The sequence below is a fragment of the Solanum tuberosum genome, unplaced genomic scaffold (assembly GCF_000226075.1).
Source record: "Solanum tuberosum cultivar DM 1-3 516 R44 unplaced genomic scaffold, SolTub_3.0 scf00125, whole genome shotgun sequence".
NCBI classification, from domain to species: domain Eukaryota; kingdom Viridiplantae; phylum Streptophyta; class Magnoliopsida; order Solanales; family Solanaceae; genus Solanum; species Solanum tuberosum.
In genome coordinates this window covers 1,441,455-1,458,123 of record NW_006239052.1, presented here as the reverse complement: position 1 = coordinate 1,458,123, position 16,669 = coordinate 1,441,455, and the positions used below count along the sequence as shown (strand labels likewise).

Below are 16,669 nucleotides of genomic sequence, written 5' to 3'. Positions count from 1 at the left end.
AGATATTTGCATAGAATGACAACGATTTCAAATTAAAGTCATACAACTAAATATTTCGTTGAAGCCCAACTTAATAAGTGTTCGTATTTGCCCTGAGTTTCTTACCATAAATAGGTTTTCCTTTCCCTAAAAGGAAAACATAAAGTTTCCATGTTTGGCTAGTCATTTTCTTGTAGGAAAAGAGTTAGGACTCTGTAAATAGAGGCTCGTTCATTCTAACTTAATCAACATTTATAATGTAGTTCTATGGGCTTTGAAAGTTTTGATTAGGGGGAGAATTTGTGGGACACAAGTGATACGTGATACATTATCACTTGTGTGAACCACTTTGTATTTCGAGTGAATTGGATGAAGTTATTTCTCTCAATATTTTATATGGTGTATACGTGAATGCAAGTGGGCAATTGGACGAAAATGTCTAATTACTTGTGCTGGATGCAACAATCACTACAACATATGTTTTGTTATCATTTTTGTTTATTCCAACAACGGTTTATCCATTAAAGAAAAAAGTATCATTCAAATATTCCACAACTTTTGGATACCTTCTTTACGTTTCTCCTGATTTCTTGGATCTTTGGTTTATCGTCTATTTAATATTTGGATCTTGAATAATATAATTTAATCACAAGACTATTAGCAAAACAAAGAAAAAAAGAAATAAAAAATAAAAATTAGAGTCACTACTAGAGATTGTCATGTCAAGCAAATTGAATTATACCTTTAACATTGACGTTTAAGAATAATATTAAATATGATGTATAAGTAATGTCGAGATTAATTATGCAAGAATAAAAGTAGAACATAACGGGTAATTCCATATCAAATTGCGTACCAGTATCAACCTTTATATAGTGCATCTCATCATTTTGGTAAAATCGTGCTGCTACTACTATTACTAGTTGACTCTATGAAACATTATAAACATAGGGTGTTTTCGAAAGGAGAAAAATATTTTTTGATTTTTTTATATTCAATTAATCAAATATTTAAAAATTATTTCTTCTGGGTAGAGTCGTCAATATGGGCTAGGTCCGTTGGGCCGGTCTGGCTAACCCGTGATTTGATAGGAATGGGCTACGATTTTTGGAGCCCATTTAAGAAAAAAGTTTTTTAGTCCGGCCTGAATAAGCCTGTTGATTTGTGGGACTTGAGAAATATGGATAGGGTCGGTACGTGGGCCAAATAAAAATAAAATAGAGTATTAAAATTAACAAGAGTCTAAACTCAAAATCTGTTTAAAGTTTAAAATATTACAATTTAAATACAAATTATGTTTATAAGATATGTACTACATAAAATAAAAATTCACTAAAATTTCTAGGGAATCACTACATAGGCCATAGCCTATGTAATATTGTCATAGTTTTTGTGTTTTATTATGATTATTGGAAAACAATTAGGTTAATATTTCTATTTAGTTATTTATGCTTTGACTTGAAATCAAACTTAATAAATATTATAAAGATAATTTTATTTGTTTGTTTGATTAAGAAGTAGTAACACTAACACCATGTAATATGGTCTTGTCGATACTTATGATAATATTTTTTGAATTATAATTTAATTTAAAAATTATAAAAATATATTTTTTAAGAAAAGAGGGCTGGCTCGGCAAAGCCCGTAGCCCACTTACTTGTGGGTTGGGCCGATCATTTTCTGGCGCACACGAAAAATGGGCTAGCCCGGCCTGGCTTGGCAAATTTCAAAGCCTGTATGGGTTAACCCGGATGGAGTGGATCAGCCCATATTGACAGCTCTGCTTCTGGGTCATTCTCACCCTCTTAAGATTCCTCATTTTCAGCCCAACTCCGTAGCCCTCACGCACCTCTTAACCGCCTCATATAGTATTTATTTCTATTACTAGATAAGTATTGCCTGTGCTATGCACGGGCCCAACAACGTGAATTTTGATGTCATTTTTGTGTCTAATATTGCATTCACAAATGTGTAGAGTCTAAACAACAAAATGTATTTCTACCACTGTTCGTACTTTGCACCATGGACACATAAATCACATAGCGGTATTGCAAATATTGTCCATTGCCAGAAATATTTCGTTGCTTTGTATTTTTCAAATAGTTGCTTGCCCTATTCCAAAAAGAGAATACGAGATTAAACATTTTGAAATAAAAAGCATTAAACTGATAAAAATTCAAAGGGACATTTTAAAAATACTGTGCTAGAAAGAGAACATTTGTGTGTGAGAGAGAGAAAGCGAGACAACTTATTAACTCAAATGAAGGAGCAGTGAAAAAAAATCTACTTATGAGTACTATACCCAATTATACTCCTTTAGAGGGGATTCGAGGAGGGCACAAAGTCAATAAAGGTCAAAAACCATCACTACAATCTAAGGATGCATCGAGAATTTAATTCTTTCTCAAACAAATATAGGATCCTTTCATCATTTAATAATAAACCAATTACCAATTCCTTATTTTGTTTCTTTGATAAGCCAATGTTGACAAGCAACAACTATATGGAGATGCCGGAAATTAATGCAAACAATGTCCAAAAATAATTGATCACACATTAAGTTCCTTTTAGTTTCACATGTTGCAACCAAATTGACACAAAACAGTTGATGAAAACAAGCATGTGCAGGAATCAATTAAAGAAGAGACCATCATTACCATTACCTTAGTGGCTACAGTGGTGATTTGATAATGGTCCATCTAAGATGTCTGAAATAAATAAAAATAAGCTATGTAAGCAAGCCATACAATATTGAATTGTTGGTGTTAAAGAATGATGCAGACAATAACAACAGACCATGATTTTCTGGAGTAGCAAATGAGTATGATGTCGATTCCTCATTCGTGCTTTTATGAACATTAAAAATCGTACCAAGTGATTCATCTTGCACATATTCCACTGTTGAAATGACAGTTTTAAGAAAGTCTATCAGAATCATAAAGGTACCGAGAAAACCATGAATTGTCATTATACATTGGAAAAAGATCCAGAGATGATTTCTTGAAAAGTTATTCCACTATATGAACTACCTTCCAAGAAACATTCACCTATGCGATTGTTAGGCTCTTTATCAGGATATCGTCTTTTGTTTGTTGAAGTAATTTTGGCAAGCTACCCAACCTAAGCATTCTTTCTTCCCTGCAACCTTCTACATCTAGACTTGAGAGAGCACGGCTACCATTGAAATCACTGGCAACTGCTTCAATGCTTAAATGGATAACTATTCTAAACTTACTGTGATTCGCACGTACAATATTATTTTTCCAATAATGGAAAAGAAAGACCAACAATGTTCTAGCAATTGCAACACACACTGCCAAAAAATATATAATGCACAAAACCAATAAAAATTTCAAATGCTTATTCGAATTACCAACCAAAAAAATAATTCAATTTTAGAAAGTGAGGTATATAAGCCTTGCATCTGATAAAACTTCAATCATTGAAAACTCAAAAAATGCTCAAAGCATGTGCTATTCAGTTTCTCTATAATTCAAAATCAGAAAGAAAATGTAAGACCAAGTGTTACGCATGCTTAAACTCTGTAGGTGAGTAGATTACTCGCCTATGATTTAGTTTTAGACACATTCATGTTGTCTCTATGAATGTGATTCAACTATTTAAAACTTATTGAAAGTATAGCCATGCATATGTTATAGAAGATAAGAGTTGTAAGAACTGATGTTTTTCTTTCAATGGTGAATTCATTTTTAGGCCATTGCATGAACTACCTCGGGAATACTGAAATCTCAAGTTTAGATATTTCAAACATGTCACAATTTGATGGTGTATGAATAAGCAAGTCTCACCTCATACCTATGTTATAGACCAGATAATTGCTACAGAAGTAGCAAGTACAGGACTCTGGACCTGTAATCAACAATCAAAATAGAAAACTATATAAACTTCATGTACCTGACAGAAAGAAAGAGAACCTGAACTTTGGTGAGCTTAAAGAATTAATGGATTTAAGCAAGCTTTAACAACATGGTTGAGGGACAATAATGGGAAGTTCACAATAAAATCAGCTCATAGACATTTTGACAGACCAGCTGAAATGTTATTACCATGGCCTTGGAAGATGATATGGAAAATTAATGTTCCTCACAAGGTGGCTTGTTTCACCTGGTTGGTAGCTAGGGAAGCAGTACTAACTCAGGACAATCTAATGAAAAGGGGAAGACAGTTATGCTCCAGGTGTTTTTTTTGTGAAATAGAAACAGAGACAAAAAACCATCTCTTCCTCCATTGCAGAGTGACAGAGAAATTGTGGCAGGTCTTTTTGAATTTGAGGGGAATCAGCTGGTCCATGCCAAGACACACCTCAGATTTTCTAGCATGCTAGAATAGAGAAGGGAATACATCAGGTCACAAGGAGAGATGGAAGATTGTCCCTGCTTGCTTGATATAGGAAATGGAAGGAAGACATTCTTCTGGAATGATGTGTGGGTTAGACAACACTCTCTGAAACAGTTGCATCCTGAGATTTATAATCTGAACCAACAGAAGGAAGCAACAGTAGCAGAAGTCAAAGACAACCAAGGATGGAACCTATCTTTTAGGAGAAGGTTGAATGATTGGGAAATAGACAAATTAGCAGATTTTTACAAGTCTTTGGAGCAGGCAAATAACCTTGACACAAAGGAGGACAGTTTACAATGGTTGAGGGCCAACACTGGGAAGTTCACAATAAAATCAGCTTATAGACATTTTGATAGGCCAGCTGAAATGTTGTTACCGTGGTCTTGGAAGATGATATGGAAAATTAATGTTCCTCACAAGGTGGCTTGTTTCACCTGGTTGGTAGCTAGGGAAGCAGTACTAACTCAGGACAATCTAATGAAAAGGGGAAGACAGTTATGCTCCAGGTGTTTTTTTTGTGAAATAGAAACAGAGACAAAAAACCATCTCTTCCTCCATTGCAGAGTGACAGAGAAATTGTGGCAGGTCTTTTTGAATTTGAGGGGAATCAGCTGGTCCATGCCAAGACACACCTCAGATTTTCTAGCATGCTAGAATAGAGAAGGGAATACATCAGGTCACAAGGAGAGATGGAAGATTGTCCCTGCTTGCATCTGGTGGACAATTTGGAAGGAAAGGAACCAGAGATGCTTCGAAAACAAGAGCATCCCTTTCTAGAGTTTGAAGTTGAACTGTCTTATAACCCTTTATTTTTGGTGTAATCATGTCCTCCCAAAGAGGTGGAGGCTATTACTCACTTTTTAGATAGCTTAGGAGGGGTATAAATGATAGATCTTTTGGTTTTGCTTATTGTATACTCCTGATGTAATTACTATTGAAATACACCATTGGTGTATTGATGTCTACAAAATGTCAACTTTCTCAAAAAAAAAACATTATCAAGAAGGTAAAGAAAAATGAAAATTAATGTAGCAAGTACGGTAATTCAAGAGTTTTTTTGAGGGAATGAGGAGAAATCTAAACAATACATCATTATTAGTGTACCTTTTACTTTTGAAGGTTATACTAACTATTTGTAACATTGCAAATAGTCGACTCAGATGAGCTTCTAAGTAAATTTCAAGATAATTGAAATGAAGAATTGCCACAACAGAACAAGTCAATTATAAGGCAAGAGAAACAATAGTTCCATTCTTCTCATCACTATGAGGTGATGAAATGTTTGTAGTAAATCTGAACAATCCAGTGCCCCATGCTTTATGATTGTGAAAATATGTTGTAGCTTATGAAAAATTTAGCATGAGAAATTTCAAGTTGGGTATAGCTAAAATCACATTATAAGAATTGGATTTAAAAATATTGGCAGTAACAGATATCCTTTATTCAAAATTTGTAATGCTAATTGGTACAATTAAATCTCTGGGAAAAAAAGTTTGTAGTACCTCTTTTCCAATGCTATTGAGTTGATTTTCAGGGTTAAATAATAAACAAACAGAGTGTAGAAAGAGCTCCTCCTTGTTTATCTTTTACCTCTAAGACCGGCCACAACTGCATTGGAAAAAAAGTACTCCCTCCATCCCATTTTATGTGGCAACATTTCCTTTTTGGTCAGTCCCAAAAAGAATGTCACATTTCCTTATATGGCAAATATTTAAACATACAATTCCTCTTTTACCCTTATTGGTCCCACTTAATTTTAAAAATAATACTCCTATTTTTTTTTATAAAGGTCATCAATAACTAATTGAACCTGCAATTTCTCTTTTCTATAAAAATAATGTTGCAGCTTTTTGTTGTATATGACTGGAATACCATTCTTAACTCCATTTTTTTTCCTAAGCATTTTGTACTCTTTCCAATTTGTACTTAAATTTTTTTGTCCACAGTTATTCTTCGTTCTTTCTAACGTTTCACCAAGAAAAAAAGATTTGCATTTTTACATTACATTGCTTCCTTATTTTTTCACTAAAATTTTGGGGCTTTCACTTAGTAAGGTAATGATTTTAATGAAAAGTATTCTCCCATGAATTTGATGATTATCTTAAACAAAAAAAAAGGAGATGAAAGAAAACAATACAATAGTCTTGCAAGAGAAATTATTCAAAGGTAACAGAGGGAAAAATGACATGAAAATATAAAAAACATCTCCCTTAATAGCACTTGCTGAAAAAATTCAAACAAAATTATGATTTCGCACCATAAATTTAATGTGATTTTGGCGCCACAAATCTAAAAATAATTTGGAATCAAGAGAGGATTTTTTTTCAAAAAAAAAAAAAAAGGTTTGCAGAGATTGGACGATTTTCTTCATAAGAGAAAAAAAGAGTGTTTTATAAGCTACTTAGAAAGAGAAAAGAGAAAATGAGTAATTTTTTGGGAACATAAATTTGAAAAGTCACTGTGCTTTTATCTTTTTTTGACTTTATCCTTCACCAATATATAGGAGAGAGAAAATGAGTGTACTTTTAAAAAAAATTAGGAATCCGTATATTTTGTTTTTAAATTTTAATATGATTATTTTTTGAAGGGCAATTTGGTAAACATTCAAAGTCTTCATCTATTTCTTAAATTTCGTGCCCGATCAAATGTTGCCACATAAAATGAGACGGAGGGAGTATATATTTGCCAAAAACATACATAAACGCAATCCATTGGATATCCAACCAAGCAACAGATATAAAAAATTTAAAAAGAAATGAAAGAGAAAACATAAACCATAACTTTTTACCACTATATTTATGGTTCTCCAAAACTATGTAAAAGTAAGAAGCAGCAAAAGAACTAAAGAAGAAACATTAATGAAAAAAGTATCATACACATCGAGATATATGATCACTCACCTGGCTCAATCTTAACTTTTGTAATTATAACAGAGTATAATGAACCCATATGAATTCAGAAGTGATGGAACACTGATTGTGCAATATAAACTCCAGTGGACCAGTCATATCTTTTACCAAGCAAATTAAACAAGTAGCTAGAAATGCTACAGAACTTCGAAAAAGAGAGATTAATTAAATGCATGAATGGTAGGTGGTATAGGATAGTCATTCTTGAAAAAAACTACATAAAGAAAATCACACCTCAACTCTTAAACGACAATCTAATTCAAATAGAGCTTCTGCATCACCCATCGATACAGCCTCCACCAACAAAGAAACACCTCTGTCATTAAATTAAAAAAGAAGAAATAGTAGTGGTAAGTTTTAACAGTGCAATTTATGAACAAGTGTTGAAAGAATTGCTCAATTTCAATTTAATTACTCCATGAAAAAATGTTGAAGGTATCACTCAAGTCAATCATTTATTCCCTCATCTCACAAAGAAATCAAGAAGTTATATACATATATATCGTATAAGTAGTGATCAAACAAACTACTGCGCTCTTCATTTTCTGTTTGCTTTTTTCTCTAAAGGTTGATGAGTAATTTAAGCAATCCTGCATTGAAGGTATGACATTTGTATTGAAAACTCATGGAGACATTACAAGGAAAAGTAGGTACAAAAAGTGCAAGTATTTTTTCAATTATGAAACTTTAAACTCCTCGGGAGTTTCCTTCCGAGAAGTTAAGAGACCAGGCTAACGTTTGAGATACCCATCAACCATTAGTTCAAATAAATTGGATTTTAAAAAAAAAAAATTGCATCAAAGATTCTAAAATAATCAACCAAACGAAAAAGAGTGTAATTGCAGATATCATATTAATCACACTTATATTGATTCTTTTTAACTTAAGGTAAGAATAATTTTTCTCAAGTATATAAAATATGTTGAGCAGGAAATATTGTAGAAAGAAATGCATGTGGTACTATTCAAAGGTAGAGTTCATTTACCTTTCTAGCTCAGTTAGAGTTGGTTCAAAAGGAAAGTGAAAGTCGTCCTTTTATATCAAAATAATATATAAGCACATAAAAACAACCTTGCCGAATATAAGACAACTAATTTATTATGAAATTACTTTTTTTTTCGTGTGTATCCAAAGACTATATCAAATTCACAAATCACAACTACAAATGTATACGAATTATAAAAGAGGTACTTTTTCAACCAACCGATTCATTACTTATAAAATCAGCCACAACTATAAAAAGTGGTAGAAATTCTTTCTTATCATGGTACACAGTTTCATAACCTCCATCACCAAGTTGTCGAGAAGAGTGGGATTTGTTGGTGGCTACTTGATGTTGATCTTGGTATTCTGACACGCAATGTTTAGACATAAAATTTATTAGATTATAAGAAATTTTCAATTCCACCAACTCACCTAATCCAAAGATAAGAGGTGTAAGCAGTTGTTTTTGTAGCCGCAGAAGCATGTCCTACAAAATGATAGTAGAGAAATATATAAATGACAGTAAATCAATTTATGAATGAAGGTATACCTATATACACAGAAGCAACATTACGTGAAAATTTAACTTATGATTTTCATTTGGCTAACTAAGGATCAGAAGTTGGAAGAACACTTTCGTTTTTGTCATGACTCTCAACTTCAGACAAAGACAATGTATTTTCTGAATGCTGCAAGAGTCAACGCCTCTATGTATAGCTGTTTTAGGTAGCTGTTGTGATTGAAGCAGTTGTTTATCCCGTGATGCATCATGAAGCTCGATTTCAAGTACTGGGGTCATTGGAGAAAAATATTACTTATCAGTAGTATTACATAAAATATCCAATTAGTTCAAGAAAAATAGCAGATATTCATTCGTAAGACAACAATGTTCAGACACTAAATTTAGATATGCTCAAAAATGACATTTCATCTTAAATAGAGCTTTATCTAAGCTCTAATACATATGATTGACCCTTTAAAATTTAGAATGTGTCATGCCGGAGGCACGACTGACAATTGTTTGTTTTATGAAACTAAACAACCAAACTAAATCTTTTGGGACAGTGTTGACCATACTTATAGCAGCCAGTAGTAGATATTATTGTTAAATAGATAAGTAAGAGATGCAGTGGCACCTAATGAACATATTATGACAAGGAAGAGCTCATATTGTGTTTATATTTGTACTCCAACAATCTGAATTAAAGGGTTCAACACCTCTAAATCCCCCAATTATTATGTTTAGATGGTAGTTTTATCATGATATATGAATCCTTGAGTCTATTTCTTTTGGTTATACTCTGCCAAGCACAATATTTGTATTAGCTAGAAATCTACTCTTTATATTTGGTTGGAAAATGTTCCCCTCTGTCCTAATTTGGTTATTTCATTTACAATATCAAGCAAAACAAAAGTATAAAAGAATACATTCAGGTGAGCTACTTGGATCGAAGGATAATAAATCCATACCAGATACACATTCAATATATATGCTCTAGCGATATAACTAATGATTAGAAATACTTTGCCAAACTGATGTGTAAAATAAAAAATCAAACACAATTATTGATATGCATGTCCAAAAGAAGAAGAATAACAAGGCACAAGCGAGATAAACTGTGCAAAAACTTCAAGTATAGCCATAACAAAATCGGGCATTTTCTATAATACTCAGAATTCAGTAGTAAAATAATGAACATTGATGAAGCCTTGGAGAATAATTTTTTTTTTTATGAAAAGAAAAACCCACAGCCGCTACCCTTTGGGTACGCACAGGGTAAAACCCCTGCTTCTATGCAACTAAACTAATCTAAATCCCTCAAAATATATAAAACGACATCCCTTACTGATCTTTTGAGACCTCTTAGAGAAGTGTCCATGAGATATGTAAGAGAAACCCCAAACTCCAGCAACAAAGTAGCAGTAGCATGGAGAAGTGAAAGTTGAAAGAAGATGTCCACACAAAGATAAAGATTGAGCATGTGTCGTGAAATGAACATAATGAATTGGCGGCATGAGATTTCTTTTCTAATTGTAAACGAACCAGGCCAATCTCTTAGATATTATTCACACTTCGTTCGTTTGAATTGGAAACTTTCTCCAGTATTCATGTTTTGCAAAAGTCAGAGCTCATTAAAACTTTAATGTTCAAAGCATAGTCATTTATTCTACAATCACAAGTAGACTGACCTTTTACAACTCTTTTGATGGCATGTATGGTTGAATTTTTTCTATGGTTTCAGATTGATCAACACATGTTGCTTCCTTCTCTACGTCACCGGTGCTCAGATAATTGAGCTTTTTGGTGTTCATAACTTAAAAGCACGTCTTTGTTTGTCTTTGCCCCATCATCACATCAAAAAAAAGTATGCAACTTATTCTGCAAGTGCAATTTAAACGTAGAGATAACACTGAAAATTAGATACCAGTTGATGAACTCCAAAGCTTGTAGGTAAATAGGATTTATGCATATTGACGAATTAAATATAATCTATAGTGGTAAACCTGTACATGCGCAATCTAGCCAGTGAGTCAAGCACAAACATATAAACAAATGCTCATATAAGTTCTGTACTAAGAGCACACATACACACTCCTATCTGTATGACACCACGAGAGGAGCTGTAACCCAATTAAAAGCTATATAAAAATCTGCAGTAGATGTTCAATATTGATCAAATTGCATCTTAGCTTCTCGATGTGCTTTCTATAAAAATCGATTACTTCATCAAAATAGACATTGCAATAGATGTTCGATATTGGTCGATACCTAACTAATGTACAGCTACCAAGTCTACATCACTTTGGGTAGATGTTCCTCTCCTGATACCCTTTTTCTTTTGCTTTTTTCTCAATTAGGACCAATGTTTGTGCTATGCTCCAGATTCTCAATATATGTGTTGCATCTCGATGTTAACGCATTAACATTGAGAAATACATATTAACAATACAACTTAACTAAGAATCAAATGAACAAAACAAAATATAATCGATCAAAAATAGTTAAATAAGATGAGAATATGTAAAAGACAGAAAATAATGAATCACAAAAAGGAAAATGCTGTAAAATCTCTAAAAGACTTATGAAGGTGAGGGAAATCGTCGAAAACGACTATCGGCTGTCATATAATACTAACCTTCGAGAATTTTGCTCACAGAGTTTTTCTGTATTCTCATTGAATTTTTCCTAATCTACACCTAAGAAATTGAGACAAAGTAGATAATTTTTCCTAATCTACACCAAGAGTGAGAATGGGGAGGCTGAAAAATAGAAAAATAGAGACGACGGGAAAGATAAAAAGAACTGACAGAAGAACCAAAGCGAAATGGAAGAAGAGAAATCGAAGAACTGATTCTTGTGTTGAAAATATTGTGTCTATTTCGTGCTAATGAGGAAGATGGAGTGTTCTAGAATTATGGAGAGAGTGTATTTGTCAGGTTAAATTTACTATTTTGCCCTTGGTCGTTGGTTGTCTTCACCTTTCTATATAATAGAATAGAAATATACAAATACTTTAAGAGTAATATTTTTTATTTATATAGGGAACACCAAAAAATAAGTAAATTAAAAAATCCACATATTTTTCTAACAAATATTTTCCTTCACAGGAACACCTCCATATTTTAGGGTTTTGAAATGGTCACTAGCCACCTCTCTAGAGTATGCAACAAGCCCCTCTGACTTAGTTACGTAATAATGTTTGACTCGATACAATTTTGAAAATAATTTAAAAATTATCATGAGGTTTCTATAATTACAATAATAATGATGTATTATTATCAAATAATTAAAAAGTTGTTCTTGTAAGAAGAAATAATAATAAAAAGTAGGCAGAATGGTCTAGGAGGTCCTTGTACTTGTCTCATTTTGTCACCTGAGCCCTTCTAATCTAGACTTTGCCAACTGAACCCTCGAACCCACTGAAATTCAATATTTTAAACCATTTTTTTGACCACTCAGTGATGCGTGAACTACAAACGCCACACATAGCTTTCCACGTCATTTAAAAATGCCACATAGAATATGAATAACATGTTAAAAATAGGCTAATCCTTTTCTTTTAAACATTTCTTTCCTTTCTCCTTTTCAACTAGACCCTTCTACTCCCTTAATCCTGATTTACATTGTTGCACACTGCGATTTTTTTCAATTTTGTGAAGTGTTTGAGTTCGTGTTTCACTCCATAGTTGTAAATTTCTTGACTGATTTCATTCTCTTTGTTTTGCAGTTGTGTTTTTGGTGTTTAATTTTGAATTTTGTTGTTTTGAGTTCTTGTTAGGGGCTTAGTTGTTGCAGAGGTCGTGGTGTGATTTTAGGGAGGATTTTGATTTTTACATGCCTAATAACAAGCCTAATAACAATTTGTAGAAGTATTATGCATTCAATGGCATCAGCCCTAACATTTATAACAGTAGGTGGGGGGGGAGGGCTTACCTTTTTTGGGAGTAAGCAATTTGGCTATTTGCACCTCAGTAGGATCCTCAACAATTAAAGGAGTACTAATTTGATGTACCATATACACATCAACAAAGTCCCCACCCTTTAAGTTGTTAATAAATCTCAACACATCAACATCACTTTTCAACATATAAAAACCACCTCTTTTATTAATTTTGCACCCAAAGGTTTCAACTTTTTCAACTCCCAATTCTCTAGCTAAATTATGAAAAAACATAATATGAAGCTCATCCATATCGATTCTTATTTTTTCAAGATCAAAAATTCCATTAGCATACTTGAGTTCAGGATCTGATAAAAAACAGCCCCCCATAATACATTTGAAGTGTAATAATTATTGAACCCATATTCTTACCATGCCTGCAAAGTCACGAGAATACAATCAGATGATTGACAAAAATCCCTAAATGACAAAAAAGCCCTAATCGACAAAAGAAAACCTTATTTTAAACTAATTCTTTATGGAATACAACAAAAACCTCTATAATAATCTGATATAATCCAATTGGACTACTAACAAGAAAGAAATCCAACGCAATTGATAAAAAAATAAAAAATTCATATACGAAAAAACCCTAGATTCAACAGATATTCACGACAAATGCCATTGAATGCATAATACTTCTACAAATTGTTACAAAGCCCTAACAAGAACTCAAAACAACAAAATTCAAAATGAAACACCAAAAACACAACTGCAAAACAAAAAGAATGAAAATCAGTCAAGAAACTTACAACTATGGAGTGAAACGCGAACTCAAACACTTAACAAAATTGAAAAAAATCGCAGTGAGCAACAATGTAAATCAGGATTAAGGGAGTAAAAGGGTCTAGTTGAAAAGGAGAAAGGAAAGAAATGTTTGAAAGAAAAGGATTAGCCTATTTTTAACATGTCAATCCTATGTGGCATTTATAAATGACGTGGAAAGCTACGTGTGGCGTTTGTTGTTCACGCACCACTGAGTGGTCAAAAAAAGGGTTTAAAATGTTGAATTTCAATGGGTTCGAGGGTTCAGTTGGCAAAGTCTAGATTAGAAGGGCTCAGGTGACAAAATGAAACAAGTACAAGGGTCTACCAGACCATTCTGCCTAAAAAGTATCACATAAGATTTTAACCAAGTAGGGAGAGGAAAGGGAAGTAAGTGCCCGTTTGGATTGACTTATTTTAGGTGCTTTTAAGCCAAAATAGCTTTTAAGTAGTTTTGAAAATTTTGGGTAAAGTTAAAAAGTGCTTATAAGCACTTATTTTAATGCCAAAATAACAAAATAAGCCAAAGCCGTAAGTTAGAAATCCTAACTTATGGCTTTTGGCTTATAAGCCAAAAGTCAATCCAAACATGCCCTAAGTATACGGAGATTATAAGTGAACAACAGCAAGTGCTAGATTAGGATAATGTTTACCCTGGTACAGTTAAAATTTAAGAGAAACTATGGAATAAGGTCAATATATTTATAGAAAATAGCTATAATTTTAAAAAATTACAAAATGATATTATGTTATTTTTATAGCAAATTTTCTCCCTTGCCCCTCTCTCTCGTCGGCATTAATAAGAAATCTATTCAAATATATTATGTAGCATTGTATTCAATCAAATAAGGTGAGATTTATATTTTATATCAATTGTGTTCGAAAAATCATATTTGTTTTTGTATTCATACGAATACAATATGCGTTCATCTTCTCTGTTTAGGGGTGGCAGAATAAGTAATGGGTGAAAAACTTAAATGTACAATTTAAGCACCTAAATAACCCTTATATAACAATAATTTAACTTTTCATCTATATAGCAATAGTTTTTTTACAAAAACAAAATAAATAAAAAATAAATAAGAAATAAATTGGTATAAATAATACAACAATACACGTTCCTATATTAAATAAGATTTCATTCCTTATTTTTCTCTTATTTTGTTATTTACCTTCCACAAATCACTCAATAATTAATCCCTCAATATTTTTATTTCCTTATTTTCCTCCCCTTTTCTAATCTTCTTCTTAAAATACTAAGCAAACTGATTCTCTTTTTCTCTCCACCCTTTTTTTTCTAAACTCTCTTCACTCGTCTCTTTCTCCTCTTTTTATCTTTTTATATACCTCATTTTATTTTCTGAAAAATTTCTTTGTTTTTCTTTAGTTCTCTCCCTTTCAAATTTTTTTTGTTTTAAATCTTTTTTTACACCAATGTAGTTGGAACATATAACCAATAATAAATTTATCATCAATGTATGGATTTATATATTTTAATTTATTTGGTTATTTGGTATAATTCATTCATTATGGTAAAATTAAATTAGATTTATTTAAATTTGACACCAAAGTTAAATCATATTGTAGACCATGTAAATTAATTTAATGATACTAAAAAATTGATATATACTTGATTAGACTATGGTATTACGTATTATAGGGTTGTAACATAACTAAAATCAACTTTTCCATCAATTATAAATCAATATCTTTTATAGTTCTAAACCAACATATCACCAAAATATTAGTCATACCTTACACCAAAGTATATATATACTATAACATATTGCAACTTTAAATCAACAAATTACCATTATTTTTTAACCAACAAATTCACCAATTATTTTAGTTGTTATAGTTATTAAAATTTAGAACTTGACACAAAGGTTACACCACATTGTACACCATGTAAATTAATTTGATGATTCTAAAAAGTTGGTATATACTTGATTAGATTATGGTGTTATGCATTCCAGGTTTGGAACATATAACTAAAATCAACATTACCATCAATTTCTTTTATTGTTCTATATTGATATATCGCCAAAAAATTAATCACACCATCCATTAAATTGAAATCAACAAATTACCAATATTTTAACTATACCATCCATCAAAATATATACACTAAAACATATTACGGTTAATAACCAACAAATCACCAATTATTGTATTGGATCAGCTACCAAAGTATATTCCCTAATACATATCACTATTTAAAATAACATATCATCCATAATTGTACTAAATCGACCACCATCCATCAAATTGAAATCAACAAATTACCAATATTTTAACTATACCATCCATCAAAATATATACACTAAAACATATTACGGTTAATAACCAACAAATCACCAATTATTGTATTGGATCAGCTACCAAAGTATATTCCCTAATACATATCACTATTTAAAATAACATATCATCAATAATTGTACCAAATCGACCACCAAAGTGTACACAAAAAAATGTGTTTAAAAATTTTTCCGATAATTTATGGACCACATGATACAAATCATATTAACTATGATAATGCGGATCTTCTTCAAATTAACAGTTGCAATTTTTTTATTTTGAACAAACAATCAGGCTCTTGACATCGATATAAATCTTCATCAAACGAGGACTCTTTCCGGGAGCATTATCAAAAGCATCTTTCTTACTCATAATCGATTTATTCAAAGAGTAAAAAAATAATTGTGTTGTAAGAGATGATTTTTAAAAGAAACAAAGAGAAATATTTTCAAGAAGGAGTTTCAAAACTTTTTCTTGAAAAAGATGAAAAAAATGTGTGCAGCAATGCGTTTACCAAGGAAAAAAGAGTACATCAATGGTATTTCTTCCGTGTAAGGTTAACATGGAAGAGAAAGTAAGTTATTTATTAAAGAAAACGTATCCAAATATAATTGTGATTTGAGATTACTAAAAATTAATTAAAATAAAAGATAAAATATGACTCCCAAAAATTTAGTCCACTAACCAATAAAAATAGGACATAAAATCGTGTAGATTTTAAATTTATAATAAAATGTCATATTTGTAATTAAAATGTTAATGTTGTAAATAAAAAAATTAAAATAATATTAGGTAAATTAAGGTCTTAAATAGTATATTCTTGTAATTTTTCCATAAGTAATTTATAGGAAAAATTGTACAGAATAGCAAGCATTTAACATATTAAATGTTATAGCTACTGTTTAGGAAACTCTAATTCGCTACTACAAT

General features: G+C 31.7%; 1 long non-coding RNA gene across 13 annotated transcripts; it reads right to left on the bottom strand.

Moving 5' to 3' along the window:
• Positions 1–1,850: 1,850 nt before the first annotated feature.
• On the bottom strand, positions 1,851–11,686 carry LOC102605643 (uncharacterized). Of its 13 annotated transcripts, none has more exons than XR_367543.2 (10): positions 11,372–11,686; positions 10,425–10,614; positions 8,667–9,023; positions 7,242–7,566; positions 5,844–5,949; positions 3,789–3,849; positions 3,009–3,292; positions 2,776–2,877; positions 2,637–2,687; positions 1,851–2,091 (listed from the first exon to the last, which is right to left on the bottom strand). It is a non-coding gene; the product is annotated as an uncharacterized lncRNA (long non-coding RNA). The 13 variants fall into 13 exon arrangements; XR_367546.2 differs by having other exon boundaries at positions 3,027–3,292; XR_367544.2 differs by having other exon boundaries at positions 3,009–3,175.
• Positions 11,687–16,669: the final 4,983 nt, after the last annotated feature.